The sequence below is a fragment of the Rhamphochromis sp. 'chilingali' genome (genome assembly GCF_963969265.1).
Source record: "Rhamphochromis sp. 'chilingali' genome assembly, chromosome: 1".
Classification (NCBI taxonomy): domain Eukaryota; kingdom Metazoa; phylum Chordata; class Actinopteri; order Cichliformes; family Cichlidae; genus Rhamphochromis; species Rhamphochromis sp. 'chilingali'.
Genome location: NC_137929.1, coordinates 62,246,704 through 62,266,769, shown reverse-complemented (window position 1 = coordinate 62,266,769; position 20,066 = coordinate 62,246,704). Strand labels below are relative to the sequence as shown.

The 20,066-nt window shown below is 41.0% G+C and overlaps 1 protein-coding gene across 6 annotated transcripts in view; it reads right to left on the bottom strand.

Annotated features, from left to right (window-relative positions):
* The window catches only part of LOC308404347 (uncharacterized protein), a 45,910-nt gene extending 36,111 nt beyond the window's left edge, over positions 1–9,799 (bottom strand). For 3 of the 6 annotated variants that reach the window (XR_013973107.1, XR_013973108.1, XM_080894376.1), the window contains exon 1: positions 9,521–9,799. The gene's annotated coding sequence lies outside the window, so the exon portion shown is untranslated. The remainder of the gene's footprint in view (positions 1–9,520) is intronic. The other 3 variants (XR_013973109.1, XM_080894374.1, XM_080894375.1) reach the window with 2 other exon arrangements.
* Between the last annotated feature and the right edge of the window lie 10,267 nt (positions 9,800–20,066).

Genomic DNA, 20,066 nt, shown 5'->3' with positions numbered 1-20,066 from the left:
AAAAGGATTAATCACCCATGTATAGGGATGGGTACCGGTGTCCGGTGCCATGATGGCACCGGTTCTGACATAAACGGTAGTAACCAGACCGAAAAGCAGCGCACATTTCGGTGCTTTATTTCGGTGCTTTTTTTTCCTGAGCTGTGATACACTTCTAGCCAATCATTTTACGTTTCCCAGGATAGTAGGCGGGGCCAGGTACGTACGTTCAGTTAGAGCAGAGCTACAGATTAAAAATGTCCAAGGCGAAGCGGTCAAAAGTCTGGCTGTACTTCACAGCAAAATATGCAAACTCAGCAGCAACAAGTGCTTTAAGCTGATACTGTGATACTGTCAAAGGAGGTAACACCTCGAATCCGATGAAGCACCTGGCGACGCATAGCGTTTTTTTTAAAAGCCGAGAAATGCGCCGTATTTGATAGCTTGCTGCGAGACCTCACACCGTGCACGTTGGGTGGGTTGCCAGTTATCGGACCCGGAGCAACATCCCCCAAAAACCCGAAGAATAGAGTCCTGGCCCCTAGCCCTGCCAGTGTAGCAGAAATGATGAGGATGATGACGGCAGCAGAAGCCGTTCTTCTCTGCGTGAGTCGCTTAATGTTGTTCGCGTGTAATTTACGTTGAGTAGGCTAACCACGTTATTACATTAATGCATGTAAGGTGAACTAGCAAACATCATCATAGCTACATGCGGCTGTCTTCTTGTTTGATGGCAGATACTCCCTTCACCCTGGACAAAAAGGCTAAAATGACCAAAGAAAAAGAGGGAAACTGTTAAACATGAGAGGTTTTTGGACAAGGTTTGTGTGTTTTTTTTCCATTGTTTAAGCACTGCTTCCAGCCAAGAGTGATACCATATATGCCCCATAGCTGCAGAAAAGGCTAACATTGTTATCTTTTTACAAAAAACAGCTGAACATGAGAGGTTTTTGGACAAAGTTTGTGTTCTCCATTCTTTAAGCACCGGTTCGATCACCGGCACCGTTTCAAAAGTACCGATTTGGCACCGGTATCGGATAAAACCTAAACGATACCCATCCCTACCCATGTAACTGTGTCACTATATATCCGCATTAACATAGCCGTGTTTGGTGTTTCAGAGAGCTGCTGATCTCAGACCTGCACAGCTTCCATTTTAAACACTTGATGTACTCAGCTGCATGAAGAGCACATTTGAGTTTCTCTGACACAATTAAATAAAACCTGATGGAGGTCAAAGGTCGTCACTATAAACTTGTCATCTGGAATTCTTTCCGTTTTTTTTGCCGATAATGTGTTATTTACCATAAAGTGATTCAGAGTTATTTATACCAGAGTAACCAGAGAGGATAACATATTTTTAAATATACAACTTTCTACAGGACTGAATATAATATCTTTATGTAAATGTCCGGAGACTCTGGAGAGTATCCGAGTATTTATGACGTTACACAAACCAAAAGTCTCCATCACAGTGTTCATGAAGATGAGGAGTGCTGAAGATTTCCCAGTGAGGGAGCTGCTGGTGAAGATGATGAGTTCCGCTTGATCAATGCCATGAGCTTCGGTCTTCCTGGTGTTTCTTGAATGAAGCCTCTATGGGCAGAAATCTGTGCCATCAGAAACTGAATATGAATAAGTTAAATTTGAATTTGAATTGCTCAGATTGAATCTGAATTGTAACTTGAATAAATGCTTTTAAAAACTGAATATGAATTATCCTAATTTGAAATTCAATTTATTGGATTGAAAATGATCATCACTAAATTGAAATTTAATTTTATATTTTGAAAACGAATTAATTGGCTTTGAAACCGCATTTTATCCTTTAAAAATTCAGCTCTCGAATAATTTCAGATTCACTTCTCACCATTCAGTTTCAGTTCTACAATTCAATTTCAGTTCCAAAATTCAGTTTTTTGGGATTTACATCCGGTTCCGGTTCAAGAGTAGTCAAGTGCAGATTAATAGAACTACGTTTTACTAGCGGACCGAAAGTGTTACCGATGGGAATCTACAGCGTCTTGAGCTGAATTAAGACTTCAGAAGTCATTCGTCATGTCGAATGACCAGCGGATAAACTCTCAGGTTAGTAATAAATGAATTACATGTATAGGAACAAGCGTCATGTTAACAAATGATAGCCATACAGTAACTTTTATGCTTATTGTAGCTGTTAGCTAAAAATGCTAATTTAGCGTAGTTTGCCCTGAATTCAGCTTTAACAAACAAATATGATCAACTGTTTCTAGTAGAATTCCAAAGTTGTCATCTTGTACCCTCTCAGAGCCCTGTATGCTTGCAGAGACCCCTACAGTAGGGAAACATGCAAAACGGTGTCCAAACCTTTGTATTTTAGCTTTATTTATGTCTTTAGCTTTATTATTTATTTATGTCACACAATATTCGAAGCACATAGCCCACACTGTGGGAATTTACGACTGTGCATAAATCCTCCTAATATTGGTATGATCTGAGCTCAGACACTGACTCGCATGGGGGGAGCTGCAGCCTGTGATGCGAGTGAGCTGATGGAGAAACGCAGCCAACCAGACAGAGGAGAACTAAAGTTCAACCAGGTACCAAAGCAAATCATTCGTACTGTACAAATAATGTAAATATGACGGTGTATCACAAAAGATTGATATCAAACTGATCGCTTGACCCATATTACGTTACTTGCTCTTCAAGTGAATCAACAAATGGCGAAATGAAAAACCGATCAACAACAATGCTGTTTCTTTAGAGAGTCTTAGCTTACATGTGTGTTTATTTAATTTTTTCAGTTGTTACCCTCCACGGCTAAATAAATCGGTTTCAGTTATGTACTGAAATATAAGAATGGATATAAGGGGCTTCTTTCAAAGAAAAAACTCTGGTAGATGTTATTTTATATATTATGCTTTGTATGTTGTTCAGTATATCTATGCAAAACAAGAGGAACTTCAATACACAGCAGTATATTCACAGTTTAAACCAGATATTTACATACACTTTGTGGAAAACAGAAGAACATTTTTTTTACTGTACAACATCAATTTAGAGTAAACTTGTTTTGTTTTGGATAAATAAGTATTGAAATATATTTTGAATTAATTAAATGTCAGAATAAAGAGAGACAGAGCTGTCTATTTTTTATCACTTTCATCATATTTAGGAGTACATATACACTAAGTTTATTGTTAATTAATAAGAAAACTGCAGACGATTCCATTCTGAGCTGAAGAAGCTTCTGATAGGTTAGTAGAGTCCATGTGAGTAAATTGGTGGCACAGCTGTGGATGCATATCACTTGCACCTCCGAGACCTGTCATTTGACATTTTCTACCTATAAGACCCAGAGAGTTGTCAAATGACTGGTAGGCTTTTGGCTTCAGCGAAGTGGAAGCTAAATTGGCTAGTCATTCATATGTTAATTAGGCTGTTACCTAGGAATTCTGGAGGGAGGGGAGTGGGGGTGAGTGATTGAGGGGGTGGGGGAGCTGCTAAAAGCTGTGAACTTCCCTTTTGTGTTTCATCTTGATGCATTCTCAATCATCCAGGGAAATAAATCTCCAAAAGTCACAAACTTGGAGTGTTTCAGTTTGCCGTCTTAGGGAGAAATCAACACACGTGGGTGTATGTCCTTTGTTGCTGAGATTTATTGATAAAAACAGAACAAAAAACCACATTTTTACAAATAATAATAAAAAGTGAGTGAGTGAGTACATTTCAACATTCAAAGGAGGAGATACTGGAATTATAATTAGTATCTATGCATGCATTTGTGATTTTGTTTGACCTTCCCATTGCTCACAATTTGAATTTGTTCACACTGCAGATGAGGAGACTGCTTCTCTGCAATCACTTCAATCAGCAATCCTGGCACTGCCAAGGTGTCTGTAGTCTGCATTTACCACATGTATATCTGTTGCAGTGAACACATCGCACAGTGGCACGATTGTATCATATATATACCCACTTGTGACACACCCCAGTGCCACAGTGGCACGGACACAACCCTCCACACTGAGCCCTGGAAAAAGAGCCACATGTCAGGTCAAACACAACTGCAAGAGCAATCGTGCCACAAGTTGTTGAACAGGATTACAGTCTGTTTATAGCAAAGTATGCCTGTAGCACTGCATCTGTGTACACCCAGTGTAACGAGAGCCCTGTCTCCGCAGTCTGATGCGTGATGTGTGAAGGGTCCGGGCTGTGAGGATTATGGCAGTGATGACTTTTCCCAGGAGAAGCTGGGACCCTGTTTACTAGAAGGTTTTAAAATTTCTGTACTTTTAGGTGACAGGAGACATGTGGCCTGGTCAAAACACAGAGAGCTGCACTCTAAAAGATCTTTAAACATAGTAAACATACCTTGTGTGCCACAGATTGCTCCCAAACACGAGGGGACAAGTAATACCTCTAAAACACTTAAGTTGGCTTTATTAAACATTAGATCTCTAGCTGGGAAAACATTTTTAATTAATGATTTAATCACTGAGCACAGCCTTGATTTTATGTTTTTAACTGAAACTTGGTTGGACCAAAGTAACAGTGGAGCTGTTCTCATCGAGACGACCCCTCCTAACTACAGTTTTATCAGTGAGGTCAGGGCGAGCAGGAGAGGAGGAGGGGTTGCTGTCTTATTTAATGAATCATTTCAATGTAAGCAGCTATCTCCTGGAAGTTTTCAGTCTTTTGAATATGTGGCTTTACAGCTGAAGGCCCCATCCAAAGTTGTGTTTCTTAATGTTTACAGGCCTCCCAAATACTGCACAGACTTTTTTAATGACCTCAGTGAACTGCTGTCTGTGATCTGTGTTGATTTTGACTGTGTAATTATTGCTGGGGATTTTAACATTCATGTGGACAACCCTCAGGACAAAGGGACTAAAGACCTGAGTAACACTCTGGGCAACTTTGGGCTGACTCAGCATGTAACAGAGGCCACACATAATAGAGGACACACTCTTGACCTACTGATCTCCAAAGGCCTGAGCATTTCAAAGGTTACTGTGTCTGATGTGGGCCTGTCTGATCATTACTGTGTTTTCTTTGAAAGTAAAATCTCAGCCCACACAAATATATCAACAACAGTGATCACAAAACGGTGTATAACTGAACACAGTAGTGCAATTTTTAACCAGGTCTTCCCATTAACACCTGACCTGCCCAGAGGGTCAGTCAATGAGCTCGTCAATAGCTTCAATGCTAACATGTTAAATGTAATGGACACTATTGCTCCCATTAAGGTGAAGGTTATCTCTGGAAGGAAAAAGTCTCCATGGAGAAACTCCACACTGGTGAAAAAAGAAAAAAGAGAGTGTAGGAAAGCTGAGCGCAGATGGAGAAAAACAAACCTCCAGGTTCATTATGACATTTATAAAGAGAAACTTCACAATTATAATTTACAACTGAGGAATGCAAGGAGGTCCTACTTCTCTGACATCATCACTAAAAACAGCCATAATGCTCGGGTCTTATTTTCTACAGTTGACAGGCTAACAAACCCCCCTGTGTCAGTGGCAGCTGAACTTCATTCGACCATGGCCTGCAATGACTTTGCCAAATTCTTCACTGAAAAAATCCAAAAAATTAGACAAGCAATTGGTACATCAACAGCAGATCCAGGATATGTACTGTGTCCACCAAAAAACTGTTTAAACACCATGAAACAGTTTCAACCTATTAACAGCAAAGACCTGGAGGACATCTTAGGTAAACTGAACTCCTCCTCCTGCTGTTTAGATGTCCTGCCAACAAGTTTTTTCAAAAAGGTCTCAAAGACTTTAGAGTCAGACCTGTTACAGATCGTCAACTTTTCTTTATTATCAGGTGTGTTTCCAGAATCACTAAAAACTGCTGTAATCAAACCTATACTGAAAAAGGACAATCTTGACAAGACACAAATGAACAACTACAGGCCGATCTCAAATCTCCCATTTTTAAGTAAGATCATTGAAAAAGCAGTTTCTCAACAGCTCAGTTACTTCTTAAAACAGAATAATTGCTACGATGCCTTCCAGTCAGGTTTTAGACAGAACCACAGCACTGAAACCGCTCTGACCAAAGTGTTTAATGACATACAGTGGGGCAAAAAAGTATTTAGTCAGCCACCGATTGTGCAAGTTCCCCCACTTAAAATGATGACAGAGGTCAGTAATTTGCACCAGAGGTACACTTCAACTGTGAGAGACAGAATGTGAAAAAAAAATCCATGAATCCACATGGTAGGATTTGTAAAAAATTTATTCGTAAATTAGGGTGGAAAATAAGTATTTGGTCACCTCAAACAAGGAAAATCTCTGGCTCTCACAGACCTGTAACGTCTTCTGTAAGAAGCTTTTCTGTCCCCCACTCGTTACCTGTATGAATGGCACCTGTTTGAACTCATCATCTGTATAAAAGACACCTGTCCACAGCCTCAAACAGTCAGACTCCAAACTCCGCCATGGCCAAGACCAAAGAGCTTTCGAAGGACACCAGGAAAAGTATTGTAGACCTGCACCAGACTGGGAAGAGTGAATCTACAATAGGCAAGCAGCTTGGTGTGAAAAAATCAACTGTGGGAGCAATCATCAGAAAATGGAAGACATACAAGACCACTGATAATCTCCCTCGATCTGGGGCTCCACGCAAGATCTCATCCCGTGGGGTCAAAATGATCATGAGAACGGTGAGCAAAGATCCCAGAACCACACGGGGGGACCTGGTGAATGACCTGCAGAGAGCTGGGACCAAAGTAACAAAGGTCACCATCAGTAACACACTACAACGGCAGGGAATCAAATCCCGCAGTGCCAGACGTGTTCCGCTGCTGAAGCCAGTGCATGTCCAGGCCCGTCTGAAGTTTGCCAGAGAGCACATGGATGATACAGCAGAGGATTGGGAGAATGTCATGTGGTCAGATGAAACCAAAGTAGAACTTTTTGGTATAAACTCAGCTCGTCGTGTTTGGAGGAAGAAGAATACTGAGTTGCATCCCAAGAACACCATACCTACTGTGAAGCATGGGGGTGGAAACATCATGCTATGGGGCTGTTTTTCGGCCAAGGGGACAGGACGACTGATCCGTGTTAAGGACAGAATGAATGGGGCCATGTATCGTGAGATTTTGAGCCAAAACCTCCTTCCATCAGTGAGAACTTTGAAGATGAAACGAGGCTGGGTCTTCCAACATGACAATGATCCAAAACACACCGCCCGGGCAACAAAGGAGTGGCTCCGTAAGAAGCATTTGAAAGTCCTGGAGTGGCCTAGCCGGTCTCCAGACCTCAACCCCATAGAAAATCTGTGGCGGGAGTTGAAAGTCCGTGTTGCTCGGCGACAGCCCCAAAACATCACTGCTCTCGAGAAGATCTGCATGGAGGAATGGGCCAAAATACCAGCTACTGTGTGTGCAAACCTGGTAAAGACCTATAGTAAACGTTTGACCTCTGTTATTGCCAACAAAGGTTATGTTACAAAGTATTGAGTTGTATTTTTGTTATTGACCAAATACTTATTTTCCACCCTGATTTACGAATAAATTCTTTACAAATCCTACCATGTGGATTCATGGATTTTTTTTTTCACATTCTGTCTCTCACAGTTGAAGTGTACCTCTGGTGCAAATTACTGACCTCTGTCATCATTTTAGGTGGGGGAACTTGCACAATCGGTGGCTGACTAAATACTTTTTTGCCCCACTGTATGTCTGAATACAGACAGTGGAAAAATGTCAGTCCTAGTTTTACTGGATCTCAGTGCAGCATTTGATACAGTTGACCACAACATATTACTCAAACGACTGGAGAACTGGACAGGTCTTTCAGGAACTGTACTAAACTGGATCAAAACATACGTAGAAAACAGGAAATACTTTGTATCAATAGGTAACTTCACATCTGAGCAGACAAGTATCACATGTGGAGTTCCCCAAGGTTCCATCTTGGGACCCCTTCTGTTTAACATCTACATGCTCCCACTGGCACAGATTATAAACAACAACAAAATAAACTATCACAGCTATGCAGATGACACACAAATATATATCACAATGTCACCAGGAGACCGAGGCCCTGTACAGGCTCTTGGTAAATGCATTGAGGAAATCAATGACTGGTTGTGCCACAATTTTCTCCAGCTAAACAAAAACAAAACTGAGGTAATAGTCTTTGGCGCCAAAGAAAAACGATTACAGGTCACCAGAGAACTTCAATCTATACATCTAAAAACCACAAACCAGGCGAGAAATTTGGGTGTAGTGATGGATGCAGACCTAAACTTAGAAAAACACATTAAGACAATAACAAAGTCAGCTTACTATCACCTCAAGAATATATCAAGGATAAAAGATCTGATGTCTCAACAGGACCTGGAAAAACTAGTCCATGCATTCATCTTTAGTAGGCTTGATTACTGTAACAGCATCTTTACAGGTCTACCTAAAAAATCAGTCAGACAACTACAGCTCATTCAGAACTCTGCTGCTCGAGTCCTCACTAAGACCAAAAAAGTGGACCACATCAGTCCAGCTCTGAGGTCCTTACACTGGCTGCCTGTCCGTCAGAGGATAGACTTTAAAGTTCTGATGCTGGCCTATAAAGCTCTGAATGGTTTAGGACCAAAATACATCAATGACCTCCTGACCCAGTATGAACCATCCAGATCCCTCAGGTCATCTGGATCCGGTCTTTTATCAGTTCCCAGAGTCAGAACCAGACACGGAGAAGCTGCATTCAGCTTTTATGCTCCTTATATCTGGAACAAACTCCCAGAAAGCCTCAGATCAGCTGAAACACTCAGTTTATTTAAATCCAGGTTGAAGACTCACCTGTTCTCAGCTGCATTTGAATAAAGCACCAAATCCACACTTTAAGCTTAAATTTCAAAACTTACATTTAACTACTGATTTTATCTACTGTTCTGATTTTATCTGTTTTGATTTTATATACTGTTTTGTTTGTTTGTTTGTTAATTAGTTAGTTAGTTTATTTGCTTGTTTTAATCAATTTTAAATCATGCTTTTTATTTGTTCTTGTTTCTAATGTCTCTGTAAAGCACTTTGAATCACCTTGTTGTTGAATTGTGCTATACAAATAAACTTGCCTTGCCTATGTTGTTAACACTCCTAGACTGTAGGGGGAGCTAGAGAGCAGAGGGAGTTACCTCGGGGTAGACTGTGATGGCGAAGCTTTGTTTACATGTGAACCACAGTTCGATAAAATACCTTATCTTCAAGTAATGGTGTCATTCTTAAGAACCCACAACAACATAAAGAAACAAGACAGAGACGGTCCTATGAAGTCCTATTCTAAAGGCTGGTTTCCCTCCCCCACGCTTGTACCCGTGGATTCATGTCCTGGGGTTTGGTTGTTCTCCTGCCCTGCACCCCATCCTTTTGTTCACATTTAAAGAATATTTTTCTATATGTATTCTTATCCCCTAAAAAACGCCATATTATAATGTTGCAAGCAATCACAAACTCTACAGTCTGCCTAACTCCAATGTATACCAAGCAATCTATTATTATCAACAGCATAAACTGAACCCACATTAAAGTTAGCTCGGTGTTTACCTTTTATGAGCCCACAAACCGAGAGAAACTCCGTGATGAAGCTGGAAGTCTTTCTAAACAAATCAGGGAGCAGAGACCCACGTGGTTCACGCTGATCTGAGCTACGATCCAGGAGACAAGGGTGTGCAGATCGATGCAGAAATTAATCCCAACGTTGGCAGTGGTATATGTTCCTGTAAGTTTACTACTTTACTCCCGTTTCATGAAAAAGCAGCTCTCTCTGCTCGACTCCTCTCCTGCACACACACTTTGCTCCGCCTCCTTTTCCGGCTCTGCTGTGATTTGTTGCTGTGCGGTCACGTGACTCAGCTGAACAACGTAACCACGTGAGGTGTTATTTCAAAATTAGGGCATATCTAAACTCTTTTCCTTGGCCTCGAAGAAAACGTCATCTTGGGAAGGAGAATTGCTAAGTACTCAGGGAAAGAGAGGAGCGGTTCTGAGAATTGGAACAGCCTTACACTCGTCTCTCTGTAACAATGTGACACCGGATGTCCGCCTGTTGAAACTACATTGTGCAGAAGATGGACTACAAAACAAACTCTTACTTCGTCACAATGTGTTCTAACCCTGTTGTTTTATGGAGGTCATATGAACGAGAACAGCCTGTTAAAAATATCCTTTCATTACAAAGTTTGAATTTTAAAGAAGAATGAACCTTTAGGGTCAGATTTACTAACATCTGCAGCAGGGGCGGAGCGTGGGGGTGGCTTACTGGGCTTAAGCCCGGGTTGTTTTGTCAGAAGCCCGGGGTATTTTGGAGTGCAATTTTTTCATAGTTAGATGCCTGGCTGACAACTGTATAAAACAAAAAGTACACACAATATTCGAAGCACATAGTGCACACTGTGGGAATTTACGACTGTGCGTGAATCCCCCCCTGATATTGGTATGATCCAAGCTCAGGCACTAAGCGACTGAGCGAGGGGGCGGGGCAGCTGCTGCCCGTCAGTGCGCTGTTGGAGAGACGGAGCCAGCCATACTAAGGAGAGCTTAAGTTTGACCAGGTACCAAAGCAAATCATTCGTACCGTACAAATAATGTAAATATGACGGTGCATCACGAAAGATTGATATCAAACTGATCACTTGACCAATATTACGTTACTTGCTCTTCAAGTGAATCAACAAATGGCGAAATGAAAAGCCGAACAAATGCTATTTTTTTAGAGATTCTTAGCTTATGTGTGTTTATTTCATATTTTCAGTTCTTACCCTCCCCGACTAAATCGGTTTCAGTTATGTACTGAAATATAAGAATGGACATTAGAGGGTTCTTTCAAAGAAAAACTCAGGTAAATGTTATTTTATATATTATGCTTTGTATGTTGTTCAGTATATTTGTATGCAAAACAAGAGGAATTTCAGTACACAGCAGGATATTCACATTTGTAACCAGATATTTACACTTTAGGGAGAAAACATAAAACATTTTTACTGCACAACATCAATTTAGAGTAAACTTTTGTTTTAGATAAATATTGAAATATCTTTTGAATTAGTTAAATGTCACAATAAAGAGAGACAGAGCTTTCTGTTTTTTATCACTTTCATCAAATTTAGGAGTACATATACACTAAGTTTATTGTTAATTAATAAGAAAACTCCAGACGATTCCATTCTGAGCTGAAGAAGCTTCTGATAGGTTAGTAGAGTCCATGTGAGTAAACAGGTGGCACAGCTGTGGATGCATATAAGGCAAAACACAGAGCCTGTTTCTGTGACATGGGAAAATCAAGAGATGTCAACCAAAACACCAGGAAAAGAACTATGGAGCTCCATAAGTGTGGCTCAATTTTGAATACAATTTGGTGCCATTTGCAATTAAGAAATACAGACGATTTCTCTCTTTACTCTTAAAGTTAACAAATATGTTTTTTATATTTATCAATCTAAAAAAAATAAACATTTGGTCTGATTTGATGTTACAATTAAAAAGTGTTTGTGTTTTTATCTGAAGAGTTTGTAAATATCTGTATATTTGATGATTGTCAGCACAAAGAGAGAGAGAGGAACAGAGAGGGAGATGGAGAATGAGGACAGAACAGAGATGAACAAGAGCAGGTGAGACACACATGTTAGTCAAATGGTTGTTTACCAAAAGTATCACCGTATCATAGGTACTCATGTATCTCATACCTAGTGTTTCTTTTTAGGTTTGTTATTTTTCAAATTCTATATTTATTAAGTTATGCAGGCTTGTTTGCACAACAAGGCTAAATAATTATATAAACTTTTCTCAATCTAAATATTGTACTTTGGTAAAATTAAAAAATAAATGTAGTGCAGGTCTATGATGATTTTTAGTGCTACTATCATCTAGTTCTGATTCTGGTTCTGTCTTGGTTAAGTCCCAAGTAGTCCTGTTTTAATTCTGGATCAGTTCTTGGTCTGGTTGAATTGGGGTTTAGTCCTCGTGTCTTGATACAGCCCTGATTTTGTTCTGCCTTGCTGCTTAATTAAAAAACTAGTTTAAGGTGTTCTGCACATGTGATATATATTTTTCCCTATATGAAGTCATTCTTTTTTGAACAAAACTCAAAACAGAGCCAATTAATCTTTCAGTCATTTCTACCCCCCCCCCCCCCCCCCCCCCCCCCCCCCCCAGGGAAAAAAAAATCCCACATGCATACTATCCTTTTGGGCTAAGCCCCGGGTGTTTCAAATGTCTGGCTCCGCCTCTGATCTGCAGCAGCTCAAAGACATCTTTTGATGTTAAAAAGCTGCTGGATTTACTGAAGAGACTCAGTGTCAGTTTGTGACTGAAGTTATGACATATGTGTTTGTAAGAGTTTCATTTTCAGGAGAAGAAGATTTAAATGAGTGACACAAATGTAAATTACAAAGTCTGTGGTGCACAATTTACTACAAATTGCAAAAAATCTACCACAGAATCCTGTCTTGTTCCTGCTGTGGTTGTGATAGTGAGGACAGTTTATTGTTTTAGGGGGAGATGTTATCAAAACAAGTCTCTGATCCGCTCAAAGTTGTTATTTCAGTTCCAAAAGTTTGGCTCTGGCCTAAAACTCTCCAGTCAGATCTTATACTGATTATTTTGAGGTGAGCCCCACTTATTTTTCCTTAATAATACAGTTTATGTGAAACCAAGCAGAAATTAATTACACTTCTTAATTTTTTATAGTGCACACAGCTAACTCTTTCTGCTGAATATGTAAAAAATAAAAGTGTTACTGTGTTACATGCCTGAATGTTGCTCATGGTCTGATGGGAAATAATGTTTTCTGTTCTTTAGCACATCGAACAGTCAACTGTTCACAGAGTTTAGGTTTAAAGGATGAAACAGTTTGCACTGATGCATCTCTCCTCTCCTATCTGAAGAGTATGTAAATATCTGGTTTCAACTGTATATTTGATGATGTTGGTGTTTGGCTTGATTGTCAGAACAAAGAGGGAGAGAGAGGAACAGCGAGAGAGAGAGAGAAACAGAGAGGGAGAGAGATGAACAAGAGCAGGTGAGACACACATGGTAGTCACATGGTTGTTTACCAATAGGTACTCATGTATCTCATACCTAGTGTTTCTTTTTAGGTTTGTTATTTTTCAAATTCTATATTTATTACGTTCTGCACAACAAGGCTAAATAATTATATAAACTTTTCTCAATCTAAATAGTGGACTTTGGTAGAATTAAAAAAAAGGTGCAGTGCAGGTCTATGATGATTTTTAGTGCTACTATCATCTAGTTCTGATTCTGGTTCTGTCTTGGTTAAATCCTAAGTAGTCCTGATTTTAAACTGTTGCAGTCCAGTTTTAATTCCAGATCAGGGCCCTGTGCTTCGTACGTCGCTCACTACATCCAAGATCAAATGAAACATCCAAGGCCAAACCATCGCGCTAACCGTGAGCGCGCTAATCCGGTTCCCCGAACACACCTGCTGTTGACGATTAGTACAGCTGGATGAAGTAATGTGCGATCACTGGGTGCCGTAAAAGGGGATACGCATCGATAGCAGAAACAGTGATCGGCAACCCGCTGATTGGTCGGCGAAAATGTCGAAGGGGCGCGCTCGGTATTTTCCGGCAGCAGAGCAAGAACTCTTGAGTGAGGGATTTCAGGAGTTTCAGAGTTTAATTAAAACGCAAGAGAACACTGCAAAGGCTGCAAAAGCAAGGAGAGAGGGCTGGCAGAAAGTTGCTGACTAATCAAACTCGTAGGTAATGTAATAATAATAATAATAATGGATTGGGTTTATATAGCGCTTTTCAAGGCACCCAAAGCGCATGACAATGCCACTATTCATTCACTCTCACATTCACACACTGGTGGAAGCAGCTACAGGTGTAGCCACAGCTGCCCTGGGGCAGACTGACAGAAGCGAGGCTGCCATATCGCGCCATCGGCCCCTCTGGCCAACACCAGTAGGCGGTAGGGTAGATTTATCATATCACACTATATTATCCAATATTATATTACATTATATTATATTATAATATGTTATATTATATCCCCTTTCACATTAGAGCCACGACAGGACCCACTAGAACATGGGAACAAGTAAAAGTGAAATATAAGAATATCCTACGGAATGGTAATATTTATCACTTATATTGCTTTTCGTCTCTTGGAAAGAGACCCTGAAATAATCTGTTTGTTTGTTCATAACAGCAACCAAGAAAAGGGCAGAGCAAATAAAGACAGGTGGTGGTCCTGCACCCCCTCGTCAACAAGTTGGTTAAGTAAATAATACCCTCACGGGAATATCGATATCTCTCAATGAGCACACTGTCGCGCTGAGCTAAAGGATCCTGTCTATCCCGCAATATACGCTGAATTCTGAGGACTCTCCTTATCAATCTTGCACCTTCCGCAATGGGTGGCTCGCATATACGGACAGGACATGGCTGCGACAGGCTTCCCAAATCCACCTTCGCTTTTATAGCCGTGGTCTCTCATCTTGATTACACGAAGTAATTTGCAATTACTACTCTGAAATATGAATTACATCTGTAATAATCACATACATGTAATAGAATGTTAATAGTACATTTCCCTTTTTTAGGAAATGACCTGTATGTATCTGTGTGACATCAATAAAAGGATCAAGTGCTGCATTATCTTTAGTTACATTGATGTTATTTATTTATGGTGAAACAGTGGTGGAATATCGCTGTTGCTTTCGTATAAATGACGCGGGCATACCTGCGTGGCCGCGATCTAATCCTGTTTACATAAAGTAAACCTGCTCCCCAGCAGGTTTACGCTTACGGCTCTGTTGCTATGACAGCAAGTCCCGGATGGGCTTCGGGGAACCGAACGATCCAGGATCACGCGAAATCGTCAACAATCTAATCCAGCTAACTCGCTTAGCGCGGTACGAAGAACAGGCCCCCAGTTCTGGGTCTGGTTGAATTGGGGTTTAGTCCTCGTGTCTTGATACAGCCCCAACTTTGACCCGAGCAGCACCAATTAGTGGCTGAACGACAGAGTTGTCTATGAAGACTATGAGTGTCTTCATAGTTTTATTTTTGATTTGGCTCTTAACAAGACTCCTGCCTCTCTTTACTTCTATTGGTCCAAAATAATCAACACCAACATAAGTAAATGGTGGAAGATCAGCTGAGATTCTGTTAATAGGAAGATCAGACATTTTCTGCTCACCTGGCTTTTGCCGTCGTCTTTGACACACTATACAATCTTTGATTATTTTTCTAGCTGCTGAATTAGCATGAGGGATCCAGTATTGACGGCGAAGGGTTGAAAGCATGTGATTTCTTCCTCTGTGACCAATCTTTTCGTGGATATACTGAAGAATAAGCTTTGAAACATTGCTTTCTTTTGGCAAAATTGCAGGATGTTTTGTTTCCTCAGGTAAATCCGCTTTGCTCAGTCTTCCACCCACTCTCAAGACACCATTAGCAACTACAGGATCAAGCTTATACAGATGACTTGACTTACTTACAGTGCCAGAGTTTAGGGCAGTCATTTCATCAGCAAAATGTTTTCTCTGCACAAAGCTCACTATAGCTTCCTCAGCCTTGGACAAATCCTCAGTTTTGAGCAGAGTGTTCCATTTATCCTCTTGCTTAACACATATTTGACTTCCACAGTGCGTGCCCAGCAACTTCTGTCTTTTCCTTGTTTGCAGTTTAAGTTTTTCTTTTACTTTCAGGATCCATGCCACACACCTTTTTAATTTTGTCCAGCTGGAGAAGTACAACAGCAGCTTAGTAGTGGGACACACATCTTCTTTCAGCACAGCTGCACACATCAGGCCCTCCCCTTTTATTTCTGGGTCAGCTTCCAAATGGACAGATACACAATTCATGCCTACAGGCCAGTGACCAACAGGTTTACTGAGAAATTCTGGACCACTGATCCAGGTGGACGATTTCAGGAAACAGCCAACTGTCATTCCTCTTGTGGCTGCATCGGCTGGATTCAGCTTTGAACTGATGTACCTCCACTGCTCAACTTTTGTCAAAGCATGAATGGTGGAAACTCTATTAGCTACATACGTTTTGAACCGTATGGTTGTGTTTGCAATGTACTGTAGCACAGTTGTGCTGTCAGACCAAAAGACTGACTCACTTAGATTAAGATTAAGTTCAACTGATAGCATTTTGTCTAAGCGCACAGCTAAAACTGCAGCAGCCAGCTCAAGACGTGGGATGGTGACTTGTTTTAACGGCGCCACCCTTGCTTTACTAATAATAAAGGAAACACACACTTCCTGCTTGCCATTAGATAGCTTAAGATATGATACGGCACCATATCCAGTTTCACTGGCATCGCAAAAGTGATGCAGCTGTGCACTTTCTATCTCCCCAAATCCTTTGGGTGTGACACATCTACCAATACTAAACTTGTTAAGAAGAACTAAATCCTCAACCCATTTTTGCCAGGTTTGTGCCATTTCTGCTGGTATTGTCTCATCCCAGCCAAACCTCAGTTTACATAGATGTTGCAGAATTTGTTTTGCAGGCAGAATGACTGGAGCTAAGAAACCCAAAGGGTCATAAATGGAGCTGACATTGGACAGAATACCACGTCTTGTAAGTGGTTTGTTCTTGTTCACAATACTGAATGTGAAAACATCACCTTCAATATCCCATTGCACACCGAGAGCTCTTTCTGTGGGTAGCTGATCCCGACTAAGGTCCAGCATCTTTACACCTGTGGCTCTATTTTCCTCCGGGATCTGACAGAGGACAGAGCGATCACTACATACCCACTTATTGAGCTTAAATCCCCCCTTGGCACACACCTCAGTAAGCTGCTGATAAAGTGAGATGGCCTGCTCAACAGACTGAGCAGATTTAAGACAGTCATCTACATAAAAACTATGCCTGATTGTATGTATAACCTCCTCTGGGTACAGATGTTGGTTGTCATCAGCAGTCTTTAGTAGTGCATAGGTGGCACAGCTGGGGGAGGATACTGCACCAAAAATGTGGACCAGCATTCTATGTTCCACCAGCTGTTTTGTGATGTCACCATCGGGCCACCAGAGAAAACGTAAAAAGTTTACGTGTTCCTCAGCTACTCTGACCTGATGAAACATCCCTTTAATGTCTGTCATAAGTGCTATTGGACCCTGCCGAAAGCGAATCAGCACACCTAATAAAGTGCTAGTCAGATCTGGGCCTTGTAATAGCTCTTTGTTCAGTGATGTTCCAGAAAATGTTGAAGCACAATCATACACAACACGCAGTGTTTTCTTGCGGGGGTGGTAGACCCCATGATGAGGTATATACCACACCTTTCCTTCCTCATTCTTCAACTGTTCTTGTGGTATGATTTCTGAATGTCCCTCCATACTAACATTGTGCATGAATTCTTTGTATTCTTCAAAGAATAACTGATCCTTCTGAAACCGTTTTAGCAGATATTGCGCCCTCTGCTGAGCCACCTGCTTGTTGTTTGGCATTCTTACTTCAGGTTTACGAAAGGGTAATTTCAAGTAATAATGGCCATCCTTAAGTACAGCTGACTCTGACATTATGTTCATGAACTGTTTATCTTCTACAGACATTTCTGCACGCTCATTACACTGGTTCTCCACAAAATCTTGATTATACTGCTTAACCAGCATTTCCTCTAAACTACTTATAGAAATGCGGTTTACCTGGACAAAACTAGCATCATGCTCATCCCTTTCACTACCCTGACTGAGTGGCCCATTGACAACCCAACCGAGACGAGTTAGCACAGCATAGGGTCCATTACCCTCACTGTTAATGATTCTCCAAGGTTCCAGCGCTTTGGGAGAATTCACACCAATAAGCAGCCCAATGCCAGCATTTATCGGTGTCAACTCAACCTCCTTTAAGTAAGGCCATTTTCTTAAGTTTTCTTCTTTAGGGATATTTTCTTTAGTGACAGGAATAAACTTTTGAGTGTACACATCAGGCAACCTCAAATACTCATTCTGTTTCAAAGCAGCTACTTCCATACCAAAAAGTTTATAGCTACTCACTGGCCTTTCCTGACCCATAGTCTTTAACATGATTTCCACTTTTTTTCCAGATGCATTTAACTGCATCATCAACGCCTCAGTGCAAAACGTTGCAGAGCTGCCGGGATCAAGAAAGGCGTACGTCTCCACAACCTTCGTCCCATTTTCCAACTTCACTTTTACTGGAACAACTGACAAGGCACATTCATTAGCCCCGGCCCCAGTATAGCTACCAAAGTTCAAAGAAACAAGAGCATTTGAGACTGATGATTCCTTACATTCAGCTTTAGCTGCTTGCCACTGCCGTTCATTTGAGTCTATGTGGAGAACAGTAGGGTGATTTTTGTTACAGGTGTGGCACGTCAAACGATGTGGACAAGCTTTACTCATGTGGCCTCTCTGTAAGCAACCAAAGCATAAACCTTTACTCTTAAGGAATGTCACCTTTTCTTTGTTGGCCTTTAGTTTGAATAAGTCACATACGTCCAAAAAATGAGTTTGGTCACAAAACAAGCACCGAGTTTGATCTAACCCTTTATCTTCATGGCTTATCTGAATCCGTTCCGGTTTGAGTTTGTCATTGATCTGTTCTGAAACTACAGCTACAGAAGTAGCAAAGCTACTGCTTTTAGTTTTAAGCGGTGTCTTTGATGGTTTTGAAGCTATCTTTTCTTTTGTGTTTTGACTCTCTCCAAAAACAGGATCTAATGCAGCTCTTGTTTGCTTTTCAAGAAAATCAAGAAGATCTTTAAACCCTGCTCTGCGATCGCACTTTTCTGTTATATCAACGATTATTAGTCGCCATTTATCACGAAGTCTAAAAGGCAACTTTGAAACAAGAATCCTCATATTGGTTGAATTTTCCAGCTCATCAAGAAACCCAGCTTCATCCATTGTGTTGAAGCAGCTTCTTAGAAAGAATGTGTAAGCACGTAATGCTGAAGCATCGTCAGACTTTAAAACTGACCAGTTAAGAGCCTTGTCTATAAATGCAGACGTTATCTTTGCTCTGTTACCAAAGTTCCACTCAAGCTGCCTTTTTGCCTCAACATAAGCTGTCTGTGGACTCATGTGCATACAACTTCTCACTAAAATTCTGGGCTGTCCTGTAGTAAACTGTTCTAAATAATAAAGCCTATCCTGCATATTATCAGTTTTAGTCTCTATTCCTTGTTCAAAAGCCTTAAGAAAGGATCTAAAACGCAAAGGATCACCACCAAAAACAGGAATGTCTATAGCTGGAAGCAGTGACAACCTCTGTTGGTTTACAAGCATCTGAGTAATTTCATTTTGCTTTGTCATAATCTCTATTAGGGCACTGCTGTGAACATCAACCTGTGAAGAGATTGGCTTTGGGCTCTCCCCTTCTGGTTTGACCCCAGCAGGCGCATGTGTCTCTAGGGGCATTGGCAAAGGAGAATGAACTAAAGGGGTTTTCTTTGGTCTTGGAGCCTTTCGAGCTGTAGCAGCAGGTATGAACTCTGTAGATTTTCCAGAAGGCGCTGTAATCCCGCCTTCTGATTCAACCTCAGCCCTGGATGCAAGGCTCTGCCGATCCTGAGCAGAGGTGAGAATTTGCCTTTTTGCATCAGCCTTAATCAACTTAGTTCTTAGAGCCAATGCTTCTTTTCTTGCTTTTAATTGAACTTCTTCCAGTTCGAGTGCATGTTTTTCTTGCAGTGCGTCCACCTCCGCTTTTAAAGCGGCTCTTTCCACTTCAGCTTCCATCAGCGCAATTGAAGCCGCACGTGAGCTTTTACTCCTTAAACTTAAGGCTGCAGTAACATTACTGGGCGCTTTACTAGAGCCCTTGCTGCCAGGTTTAGCAACTCGTTCAGAAATCATGTCGCTCGCTTCTTGCGCTACTTGTGAGACACTATCATGCGGCGCAATGTCACTGTCATGAGATGCTACCTTTGATTCAACATTAGAGGCTGCAACTTCATCCTTTTGTGGATCAGGGTCTGCAGTTAACCAAGTGTCGATTTCATGCAGAAAGTCTTTAAAACTGATCAGCTTAGGTTCATACCAATCGCTGTGATCTGTTTCTTTTTCGTCATCGTTCAGCAATTTTTGAACTGAAGTCGGTGAGTCCATAAACTCTCCCAAATAATCATTAAATGTTCTCAT